This window comes from Eptesicus fuscus, chromosome 9, assembly GCF_027574615.1.
Source record: "Eptesicus fuscus isolate TK198812 chromosome 9, DD_ASM_mEF_20220401, whole genome shotgun sequence".
Classification (NCBI taxonomy): domain Eukaryota; kingdom Metazoa; phylum Chordata; class Mammalia; order Chiroptera; family Vespertilionidae; genus Eptesicus; species Eptesicus fuscus.
In genome coordinates, this window is record NC_072481.1 from 58,496,419 (window position 1) to 58,509,006 (window position 12,588).

General features: G+C 39.8%; 1 long non-coding RNA gene across 1 annotated transcript in view; it reads right to left on the minus strand.

Moving 5' to 3' along the window:
- Nucleotides 1-831: 831 nt before the first annotated feature.
- LOC129150242 (uncharacterized) overlaps nt 832-12,588 on the minus strand; it is a 203,839-nt gene continuing 192,082 nt past the window's right edge. Inside the window, exon 4 of the long non-coding RNA XR_008556972.1 lies at nt 832-906. This is a non-coding gene — a long non-coding RNA (uncharacterized LOC129150242). The remainder of the gene's footprint in view (nt 907-12,588) is intronic.

Here is a 12,588-nt window from a genome sequence, read left to right on the forward strand (position 1 = left end):
ACTGAAAGTAGAGAAGCCACGCAAGAGGATTATAGAAAGTGTAGCCCTAACTTAGAACTTGTATGGTTTACATTTTCTACTTAAATATCCTACTACTGCTAGGTGCATATGGTTGCTATGAATTATGTTTTTTTTTAAATCACTCAACAAAACTTATATGTCCTGACATATTTAGAGTTTTAAAAATTCATGATTGCCATACATATGGTAAGATAGATACAACCAAAAGTTTTGTTTAAGCCAATAAATTAATTTATATGAAGTTTTAAGAAGAAATTATGTAACATTTCAGACAAAAATAAGTAGAAACATTGAAAATTAAATTATATAAATGAAAAAAATCATATAAAATAAATATTTTGCAGTATATATGTATAAAACTCCAAAGTGTTCATCTTGCTAGTTTCAGTTTAAATGTTAACAGTGATCTGATTATTAGCCTGCTGATTTAGTAGCTGTTCCAATTGATTAATTCATTTATTCCTTTGTACAACATACTGTATATTGAGTAAATCTTATTAGAGAATAGGGATGCAGAGTAACAGTTTCTCTATATCATTTACTATGTAGCATATTTACATTCTTCAGACTGTCTTTTTCCTCTATTTCTGAAAGTCCTCAGGAGATGGCTCACAAACAACTGGGACTTCTAGGTTGTTTTGTTTGGTTATTTTTTGTTGTTGTTGTTTTTCAATCAATGATGGAAAAAGATGTTCTTACCTTTAAAATATATCCAGAATCCACTCACTTCCCGTCCTTTCGATGGCTGCAACTATAGCGAGGGTCATCATTGTCCTTTGCCCCAGAATCACTGCAGAAGTTCTCTAACTGCCTCCTGCTTTGACCTCCTCTCTTTTTCATTTCCAACATTGCTCCAGACAGTTTATCATTCTTCCACTCAATACCCTGCAAGAAACTTACATTTAGAGAAAAAGCCAAAATCTATAGTGGCCTAACATCTATCTCTCCATGACTTTTTTGACTTCATCTCCACTGACTTCATCCTTGCTCACTCTATTCCAGCTGTTATCAGTGTTGGGGGTTCTTGGGTTCCTAGAGATTGAAATTGAGTGGAAACCCCAGAGAAACTTCCAGGCAGACTTTATTAAGTTTATTCTTGAGCCCAAAGGAGGTAGCACAGAGGAAGGACGGCCTTCTGAACTGGCTCAAGGCCTGGCTCTGCTTGGCTGCTTTTATAAGCTGTGGAGAAAGCAAGCTTGTGCAAAAAGCTGGGCTTTTTAAATATACAGGCTTGTGCATTTTTTAAATTTATCTTTATTTTGAAAGTAATACAGCTGTACCCTTTTGGTCCATTGACCCCTTCTAGCCCCTGACCCTCACCCCCACCCCAGAACTTAACCACACTATTGTCGGTGTCCATGGGTTATGCATATACACATATTAAGTTCTTTGGTTTTATTTCATTATCAGATGACTTCCTTTTGAAGCTGAGTTGCCTGGTAACTACATTAGTGCCTGAATGTGAGGGTAAGATGGCCAACTGCTCTTACCACCAACCTAGGAAAGTTGTGTTGGTGGTCAAACCTTGATCAGTTGTGCATGGCAGTCAGTAGTTTAAGCAGGCAGTTGGAATGGAGTTTTGAGTAGGGAGTGGAGGGGTGGTGACATATTTGGGGTCAACTTATTCAGAGTTCCTTCTGAACACCTGGTCTTAAATTGGCCTCCTGACCACCCAGTATTTTCTGTTCCCAGGCCCAAGTCCCCATGCTGTCTCAAACCAACACTGGTTTCCTCATAGTTCTTCCAAAATCCCGTGTATTCCCTAGTCTCCTGGAATCTGCACTGCTGTTCCATCTTGCAGGAATCCTCTTTATCCAAATAACTTCTCAGATAATTCTTGTTCTTCCATTAGGTCTTTGTTCATATAACCTCTTCTTTATGAACAAAATTTTCTAAAATAACAACCTTGCTTACTCTTTTCTTTCAAAGCATATATATCACCCTCTACTAAATGTATTAATTGTATCATTTATTTTGTCAATGCTTAAGTGCTTATCTCCTCCACTACAATTGAGTAAGCTGTCTTTATCACTTGGTCTCATTTCACTTTGAAGTGTCTTTGATATATTAATTATTATGTAATACTAGAGGTCTGGTGCACGAATTTCATGCAAGGCTAGGGTCCCTAGTGACTGCAGGCTGCCAACTGGGGCCTTCCTTCATTTCGCCTCACCCCCTGGTGGTCAGCGCATGTCATAGCAAGCAATCAAACTCCCCATCAGTCAAACTCCTGAGGGGACACTTTGCATATTAGGCTTTTATATATGTAGATTATAGCTGTTTGATGAGATTTAACCTGCCCAATAAACTAATCACTGCAAAGGCAAGATCTTGGATTTTTGTAATGCCATACAAATAATCAGGATCTATTAAAATTTTAGTAGTTATATCTTAATATAAATGCATTCTTGGGTTGCTAAGAGAATTCAGTTAGATAAATGTTGAATGTTATGTTAGACTTAGCATGATATATTAAAAATCAAGGCTTAAAGATGAAAAGTACCTTTCATTATGTGAACACATAGAAATTAAGATTTTCAATAAATGTATACCTGGAATGAATATTTACTTATTCATTAACTTGTGGATATATATATTTTTTTTATTTTACCTCCTCATACCAAAGACAACTTCCAATTATCTTAATCTAACTTCCAATTCAATTAAGTTCTAACACAGAGTCTGCAGAACTCCACCAGTTTAGAGTTTACTCCTACAAGACTGGCCTTTCTTCTGATGCCAATAGCGAATATCCAGTCACTTATACTTCTGACTGACTAGCTATAAACCAAGGTTCTCACAATCCCCTTAGAAAATTTGTTAATATGATTCACAGAACTCAGGAAGACATTTTATCTGCATTTACCAGTTTATCATAAAGTTTATCAAAGAACAGCCAGATGAAGATTGACATATGGCAAGGCTCAGAAGGATCCCCAGAGAAAAAAGCTTATTTTGGTAGAGTTCAGGTAAGCAATCCTCCTGGCACATGGATGTGTTAGCCCATCTAGGAGCTCCCTAACCCCATCATTTAGAGATTTTTATAGCAGTTGCATTATATAGTCATAGTTGCTTCACTAGCCAGTGGTGATTGGCTAATCTCTAGTCTCTCTTCCCCCCTATGAGATTGGTGGGTGAAACTGAAAATTCTAAGCTATTAATCAAGGCTTGGTCTTTCTGGTGAGCATCCTCCATCTTGAAGATAACTAGGGATCTGCCAAGAGTCACCTTTTTAGAACAAACAAACACCCTGTCTCTCTTATAACTCAGAAAATTAGAAGGATTTTGAGAAATATATGCCACTAACTGAGGACATAATATGTGTGTGTGTGTGTGTGTGTGTGTGTGTGTGTGTGTGTGTGTATATATATATATATATATATATATATATATATATATCCTACCTAATAAAAGAGTAATATGCAAATTGACCCTAACTCCACTACACCCACAAGCCATGCCCACCAGCCAATCAGGAGCAAATATGCAAATAAACCCAACCAAGATGGCTACAGCCACAGAGAGCAGAAGGGAGGCTTGGGTTTCCCCGGTAACAAAGGAAGCCAAGCTTTCTGTGTGCCGTTGCAGGCCTAAGCCTCCACTCAAGGATACAAAGTTTCAATTATAGAAGGTAAACAAATCCAAACAGAAATGGTGGCAGCCACTGAGCTGGAAAGAGCGGGAGGCTAGGGTTACCCCTGGCAATGGAGGAAGCAAATCTTCTGCAGCCCTGGCTGGCCTAGGCCTCTACTTCAGGCTACAAAGTTTCAATTATTGAAGGTACACAAACCCCAAAAGAAATGGTTGCTGGCCACAAAGTGAGCAGGAGGCTTGGCTCTGCTCCAGGCTACAAAGTTTCAATTGTAGAAGGTAAATAAATTCCAGATACCAGGGCCTCTGCTTGGGTCACAGGGGGTGTGGCCGGCCTGCAAACTACCACAGGCCCTTCACCCAGGCTGCCCCACACCCAAAGGGAACCCCCACCATGATCTGGGATACCCTTCAGGACAAACCAGCAAGCCCCCACCCGTGCACCAGGCTTCTATCCTATCTAATAAAAGAGTAATATGCAGATTGATCATCACTCCAACACACAATATGGCTGCCCCCATGTGGTCAAAGATGGCTGCCCCCATGTGGACACAAGATGACCACCACAAGATGGCCAGCAGGGGAGGGCAGTTGTGGGCGACCAGGCCTGCAAGGGAGGGCAGTAGGGAGCAATCAAGCCTGCAGGGGAGGGCAGTTAGGGGTGACCAGGCCAGCAGAGGAGGGAAGTTGGGGGTGACGGGGCCTGCAGGGAAGGACAGTTGGGTGGGACCCAGTCCTGCAGGGGAGAGTAGTTGGGGGGGGACCAGGCCTGCAAGGGAGGGCAGTAGGGAGCAATCAGGCCTGCAGGGGAGGGCAGTTAGGGGCAAACACACTGGCAGGGGAGCAGTTAGGCATCAATCAGGATAGCAGGGGAGTGGTTAGGGGGTGATCAGGCTGGCAGGGAGAAGTGGTTGGGGCAATCAGGAAGGCAGGCAGGTGAGCAGTTGAGAGCCAGCAGTCCTGGATTGTGAGAGGGATGTTCAACTGCCCGTTTAGGCCCGATCCCACCAGGTTCAGGCCTAAACAGGCAGTCGGACATCCCTCTAGGTGTCCCCTCCCCCCCCTCCCCGTGCACAAATTTCGTGCACTGGGCCTCTACACACACACATACATATACACATATATGTATGTATATATTATACCACAGTAAGTTGTTTTCATTACAGTATGCATACACATTTTCAGCATTTAGTAAATCTTATCAGAAAAGTAGAAAAATGCTGTAATTTGAAAGGAAGTTAGCCTTCTAATTAGGAGGATCAGCCTTGAAAATGGTTCTTCTTTAATCCTGAATGAAAATCAGAAAAACAGTAGCATCCACTGGATACAAGGGTCCTTTTATTCCAGTTTGCAGATTCCAGACTAGACTAAAATGGATTTCAAGGATGACCTGTGGTTTAAAATTTCTTAACTTAAGAAGACCTTAAAATTTAGAAACTTGCCTTGGCTGTTGTGGCTCAGTTGGTTGGGTGCCATCCCTTGGACCAAAAGGTTGCCATGTGATTCCAGATCAGGACACATGGTAGGGTTGGGAGCCCCATCCCTGGTGTGGGGGGTGCAGAAGGCAGCCAATGGATGTTTCTCTCTCCCCCCTCCTTCTCCCTTTCTCTCTCTCTTAAAGTCAATAAAAAATAAAATTAAAAAACACACCTTAAAACTGCTTCAATTTTTTTTAAAGTGAAAGCAATTACAAGAAAGGAAATTCCTTTAGAGAGATTGTTTTTGCTGATAAGTTTGTTCATGTGGCCTTTCCCCAATTGTAACCACCAAGGACTTTGAGAACTGGCACATCTGAGTAACCCTGGTGACTAATCTTTTCACCATATCAAAACCTGAGCTACAAAAAAAAAAAAAAAGTGTCTCAGCTAATAGTGACAGCAGAGCATAGCAGGGCTAATGACCTGATACTCACTTTGCAGGCTGATGGAGAGTAATTAAATGTGGTTCCAAAACTAAATGAGGGAAGTCAGAGACTTTCCAACCTTATCTGCTTGCTTCTGGTTAAAATGAGGAAATATCGCAAAATGTGTTGGATAGTGACAGTGCAAAAACGAACCTGAGGAGGAGGAAGAAAAACTCTGCACTCCTCCTTAAAGGCTGGGGAGAGGAGATATGGGAAAAGCCCTGAATTCTTCATCAAGGGCCAGTTTCAGAGGGAAGCTTGGGGTTTACAATCTCACTTCTGTCAAGGGTGGTATTGAGGAGAATGGACAAAGGACAATAGCTTGGCAGGTAATCATAGTGTAAGACTTAAATAAAAAAGAACCCAAAGGAACCGAAACTCACACCCACACACCCATTAGTAATCACAAGGGTTGTGACCTAAAACCTTCACATCTAAGAGCCACCCCAAGCTGGAGGGCTATTTCAGGGAAGGAGGTGGGCAGGGAGGCAGAGGAAGGTGATGGGAGAGAAGGCAGAGACTCCAGGCCATATAATTAGCAGTAAGGTGAATATGTGATGTGTTTTTTTCACATTTGAGTTAGATATCCTCACTGGTTATGATTTAAAATCCAATTTAAATATATTTTAATTATCTGAGAGGTTCAACTAAGTGGACAATAGTTACACTCAACAGAGTTGTTATACTCCAACTTATATATTTCAAATGTACAAAATATTAGCATCATTTATAGAATTTATGATAAATTGCTTCAAATGGTAGTTTCTTTTTCAGTACTTTAATGTCTATAAAATGCATTTAGATTTACTACTTTACATTGATGACAACTTCAATCAAATAGAGGTTGAAGGGAGAGCCCATTTTTTTATTTGTTTTTGTTTAGATTTTGTTTATTAATTGCTGTAACACTATCCTTCAGGTGGCCAAGAGGGTTTCATATTTTCTTTCCACATTATTAGGTGCTAAAGACCTTGTAGGACAACTATGATGCTATTTGAATTTTGCTTTTTGATAGCACTGATACGGCTCTTAATTTCACTCATCCATTAAAACTATTAACTCTATTCATATTCATTTTGTTATAAATTTTTAAGGGAGGGATGCTTCTGAGGATTAGGCCCACATTTCATTTAAGGCTATATATTCAGTCATGCACTAATTTTTCTTGAAGGAACAATTGGCATCCCTATAAATCTTGTGTCATGTCTGTCATCTTCCAGACCCCAACTAAGCTTGCCAATCTCCTGTTCTTTTTCTGGCCTTCTTTAAATTCTTCCAACATGAGGAATTTTACTCACAAGCCCATACTGGCTGCCATCTTGAGTCCCTGTCTTCAAAGGCCAGCTTGTTTATTTGTTTTTAATGTATTAACTGAATAATGAGTTTGTGACCACCAAAAGCACTTAGTTTAACCCATTCTTCAAGTTGGATGGTACTAAAATTAACCATATTACAGATTACATGCCCCTGGTCACAAAAGGAACATAACTGATGTATACTATTAGCAGTCAATAATAGGTGTTTTTCATTTACTTATTTATTTTAATTTTACTAAAGGAAAATGGCATGAGAGTTATGTAGTGAATTAACATTGACTCAGGAATCAGACAAACTTTGCCTTGCTTGTAATCCAAATATGTGACATATGACCTTTAGTTTGCTTACCTACAAATTAAAATCTAAGTTACATAAGCTGTACAGATTTTTTTTTAATTTAACTTTACAATAATATTGAATGGGATTAGAGTCATGACAGTCAATGAAGCTGGAAAGTTAAATTAATGGCAAAGTTTGAGCAGGGAACTTAGGTGAGAACAAATGCTTTTTATTTCCTGATACATAATGTTATAAACACAGATGGGCTATAGTTGATCACAGTGGCTGATTGCTAGTAGCCCCTAATGGAGGCTTTCAGGGTATCCGAGGCATAGGATAAACAAGAGGCATCTGTGGGAAAATGAGAAGTTCGTAGATAAATATTTAGAATCTCCATTTATGCTTGACCCTATACACAGATCTCAGGACTACACTTTAACAAATATGACCAGGTTCTGTGATTTCATTCACCATAGAACTTGCTGCATGTGGCAAAATGCTTTCAGGATGAAAGCTCTTATAGATGAGATAAAGGGAATCTTTCTCATTTTAATAACCACTATTCTCCTCTAGTGCCCATAATAATTCATTATTTTGCTGTTTGATAGACTCTGAAAGTCAAGCTCACATCAGAACCCATCTCTGTTCAGGCTGCACATCCTTCCTCCCGCCTCCAGCTGTTTGGCACAAAGTGTGAAGTTCGATATAAAACAATTTAGAAAAAAATCTATGTACCTTTTGCCAAGTTTCCACATTATATCTCAATAATTTACTGTCAAGAAAATGGCAAACAATAAATAGACATCTTCAGAAGTGAAAATTTTCAAGGGTCCTTTTATCCCCTCTCTTTAATAAAATAGGCCTTGCATAGATTTCTGTCTCTACATTAGAAAAGATTTTGTACTTTCTCCAGGAAGTTTCAGAGAATGATTACTTTCCCATAAAATTAGTCATTAAAAGGCACAGAGCCATGCTTAATTACATAAGTGTCAGCTTTAGACTGAGTATGATGAGGCATTTTATCAAGTTTTTATGAAGATTATTTGTCGCCATAAGAAAAGAACATTAGCACTGTTAAGTATGTGGTGAAAATTAAGAAAACTTAGTTTTTGCTAGTAAAACAGGGAACGTTCTTTTAATTAAATTTATTGCACTTAAAATTTCCTGACATAATCACATTTGGAATCCCCAACTGAGAATTCTGTATGGTCAATATTAAATGTTCACACAGTCAAATGAATACGAACAGTATTTTGTCTCATTACAATTAAACTCTTTTTCCAAAAGAAATGATATAAACTCGTGTTCTTCAATAAAAATTATTGTAGTGGGAATGTGACTGTGGTAAGTAATATCCTGGGTACCTTAAATTGCCTGTGATGCCACATTTTCCAGATTCCCTGGAAATTAAAATAAGTACATTTTCCTATGTATGCATTGATTTTTGGCCCAAGATAACAATCATTTAGTTCCTTTATATTTCTGTTACACACTGTGACCTTGATTTCAGCATGCGTCTCTCACTCACAGCTTTGTACCCCGTGTAGCCATGTGTAAACTTAAAGTATGAATTCTTAGGGTATCATCAAGAATAGAAGTTAAATAATAGTTTCCATTGGAAAGAGAAAAATAAAAGTAGGGACTCTGCGTCAGATCTTTCTTTCTTTTTAATTGAAGTGCAAACATTCTAAGATAAAGCCCTATCATCACAAAATGAACAAACTCGGGAAACTACCAGCAAGAACAAGAAACAAAATATAATCTGTTCTTAAGAATATCACTTAGGACCCTTCCTATCTACGGTCCCACTTCCCTTCACAAAAGGTAACCAATATCATATCACATGCCACAAAATAGTTTGGTGTTGTTGTGGGTATTTTTGGGGTGTTTTTAAATTTATATTTATTGTTGCAAATATTACAGATGCCCCCTCCTATTCCCCCCATTGACCTTCTCCACCCAGCTCCCAGTTCCTCCCCAGGCCTTCACCACACTATCGTCTGTGTCCATGGGTTATGCATAATTACATATAAATTCTTTGATTAATCTCTTCCTGCCTGTCCCTTGAATTGTATATAAAAGGAACTGCAAGCTTTTTAAAAACTTACTTTTTAGAGTAATTTTAGATTCATAACAAAATTAAGAGGAAGATACAGAGATTTCCAACATGTTTCCTGAACCTAGACATGCATATCCTCCCCCTCAACATCCTTCACCAAAGTGGAACATTTGTTACAATCAATGAAACAATATTGACACACCATTATGACCTAGAGGCCATAGTTTACATTCTAATATTGGTGATTTGTAACTTCTCTCTTTTTATGATAGCTGAATTCAACCGATTTCTTCCAATAACCACCTTTTGGTTTCATTGTTGTTGTTTTTTCCTATTGATTATTTTTTCTTTAATTCCATTGGTTTTGCTCTATTTTTTTTAAAATTCTGTTTATTTGGGATTTAATATGCTCTTCTTTCTAATTTTATGAGGTGAAAACATAGATTATTGATTTTAGATCTTTCTTATTTTCTAATATATACATTCAATGCTATAAATTTTTCTTCAAGCACTGCTTTTGCTACATCCCACAATTTTGATAAATTCCATATAATTTAGTTTAAAAGCTTTTTAATTTCTCTGCACATAGCAACTAATATTTATCTACACTAATAAAAGAGAAACATGCAAATTGACCATCACTCCACTACGCCCACAAGCCAATCAGAGCGAGAATGCAAATTAACCCAACAAAGATGGCGGTTAAATTTGCATACGCAGGTGTGGAGCGAAGACTGAAGACAGCGTAGAAGGAAGAGGGAGGGAAAGCGAAAAGTGGGGCAGCAGCTGTGGGAGGGAAAGCAGGGCAGTGGCTTCCTAAGGCCGCAGGAAGCCCTATTCTTGCAGGAATCTTCCTGCAAGGGGTCTCTAGTAAATATAAAAATTTAATTCTGTAATTGCATTCTTTTAAACTCTTGAATAACTCCTTGCTCCAATGATAAAGTCCAAAATTCTTAACATGATTTACAAGACATAGGATCTGATCTCTTTAAAACACTATATAGTGAAGTTTTATGCAACATATACTTACGGTAACTACTAGAGGCCCCGTGCACAAAATTCATGCACGGGGGGAGGGGAAGGTGTCCCTCAGCCCAGCCTGCACCCTCTCCAATCTGGGACCCCTCAAGGGATGTCCGATTGCCCATTTAGGCCTGATCCCACTGAAACCGAGCCTAAATGGGCAGTCAGACATCCCTCTCACAATCCAGGACTGCTGGCTCCCAACCACTTACCTGCCTGCCTGCCTGATTGCCCCTAACCACTTCTGCCTGCCAGCCTGATCACCCCCTAGCCACTCCCCTGCCAGCCTGATAGATGCCTAACTGGTCCCCTGCCAGCCTTATTGCCCCTAACTGCCCTCCCCTGCCAGCCTGGTCACTCCTAACTGCCCTCCCTTGAAGGCCTGGTCACCCCTAAATGCCCTTCCCTGCTGGCCCAGTCACCCCTAACAGCCCTCCCCTGCAGGCCTGGTCATCCCCCACTGCCCTCCCCTTGCAGGCCTGGTCCCTTCCAACTGCCCTTCCTTGCTGGCCTGATTGCCTTCAACTGCCCTCTCCTGCTGGCCATCTTGTCGTGGCCATTTTGTGTCCACATGGGGGTGGCCATCTTGTGTGTTGGAGTGATGGTCAATTTGCATATTACCTCTTTATTATATAGGATAGATAGTACACAATATAAAACCCAACTACACATCCTCATTCATCCTGATTTATTTATTCACATAGCTAATACTGTATACCACATATATTCTAGGTAGATTTTATTTTCTCATTTAATTGTTACCAAAAACTATTGGAAATTTTATTCTTTTATTTTCACATATAGGAAAACTGAGAATCAGGAAGACTAAGAAACTCATTCAAAGTCAAATGACTAAAATAACCAATCGCTGGCTGGGCCCTGCCCAAGCCTAAAGCCTCTAGCTGAAGCTTTAGGCCTGGGAAGGGGACCCCCAGATCCCTCTGATTGCCAGCTCCACCCCTGCCCAGGACTAAAGCCTAGGGGCCTGGGCAGGGGCCCCCTAGCTCCCTCCAATTGCTGGCTCCACCCTGCCCAGGCCTAAAGCCTCTGGCCAAAGCTTTACGTCTGGGCAGGGGACCCCCAGCTCCCTCAGATCGCTGGTTCCACCCCGATTGCTGGCTCTGCCCTGCCCAGGCCTAAAGCCTCTGGCCGAAGCTTTAGGTCTGGGCAGGGGCTCCCCAGCTCCCTCCAATCGCTGGCTCCACCCCTGCCCCCTCTGCTCTGATCACAGGCTTGGCCCTACCCAGGAGCCCCCTGGCTCAAGCCCTTCCCAGGCTTCTCAGGGCCCACACGGTACCTACCTGAGAGTGACCTTGGTGCCAGGATGTTTCCGGGACACAGGTGCTGGGCACCTATGTATGCAAATTAACCACCATCTTTGTTGGGTTAATTTGCATAGTCACTCTGATTTGCTATGGGCATAGCGGAGGTACGGTCAATTTACATGTTTGTCTATTATTAGGTAATATATTTGACAATGACTTATTCTCATGGGCATTCTGCATTCTTACTTAATATTGTTATCACTGTGTGACTATGCACATAGGTTCATGCTCTTCGATATCAATCAGAAACAGGTTTCTCTAAATCTGGTAAGCCTCATTATTTCCACTATTTTCAAGATTAAAGAATTAACTGACCATGTAACTGTTCACTTGGGAATATATTTTCCAGCTTCTCTTATAGCTTGTGTTACATTCACTAAATTCTCACTCATGGTATGTGAGAATGATAATATGGAAAACTTCCATGTGACTTGCTTAAAAGTAGATTAATTTCTCTGGACTTATTTTCCTTTCTTCCCACAAATATGGATATTGTAGCAATTAAGATTTAACCATATAGACAAAATCAAACACTAGGGGATCATACAAAAATATTGAATTAGCTTTGGCTACTCTAGTAGTACTTGCTACCCCAAGCCTGGATAGACCAGAGAGTACTTATAAAGGACTTCTGTCTCATTTACTTTATTAAATTAGCTTAACCTTTATCCTTATACATTTCTCAAAAGTCAAATTCAGGGCCATATCATATCTCAAGGACTCTGTATCACATATAATGCATTTGTTCACAAATTGTTTTGTGTGATCTTACTTCCTTAACCATATATGTTTTTAGTAGGTTTTTCACATAGTGGTACTCAATAAATACTTGCTGATTGATTTCTTTTCATATTTATAGAAGTAATGTGGAAAGGAGTTCATCACCTGGTTAAATTATCTAAAGACTCAGAGTTTGAATGAACTATTGAACATTAAACTGTTAGTTAGCAATGTCTAGTGCATTGATGACACTTTGACACTTCTCTCTCAGTTTCCCAAAACATAGACAGGTTGTCTTACTTTTTTTTCAATTCTTTGATTTATGGTGATTAATGCATCATTAAAAAATG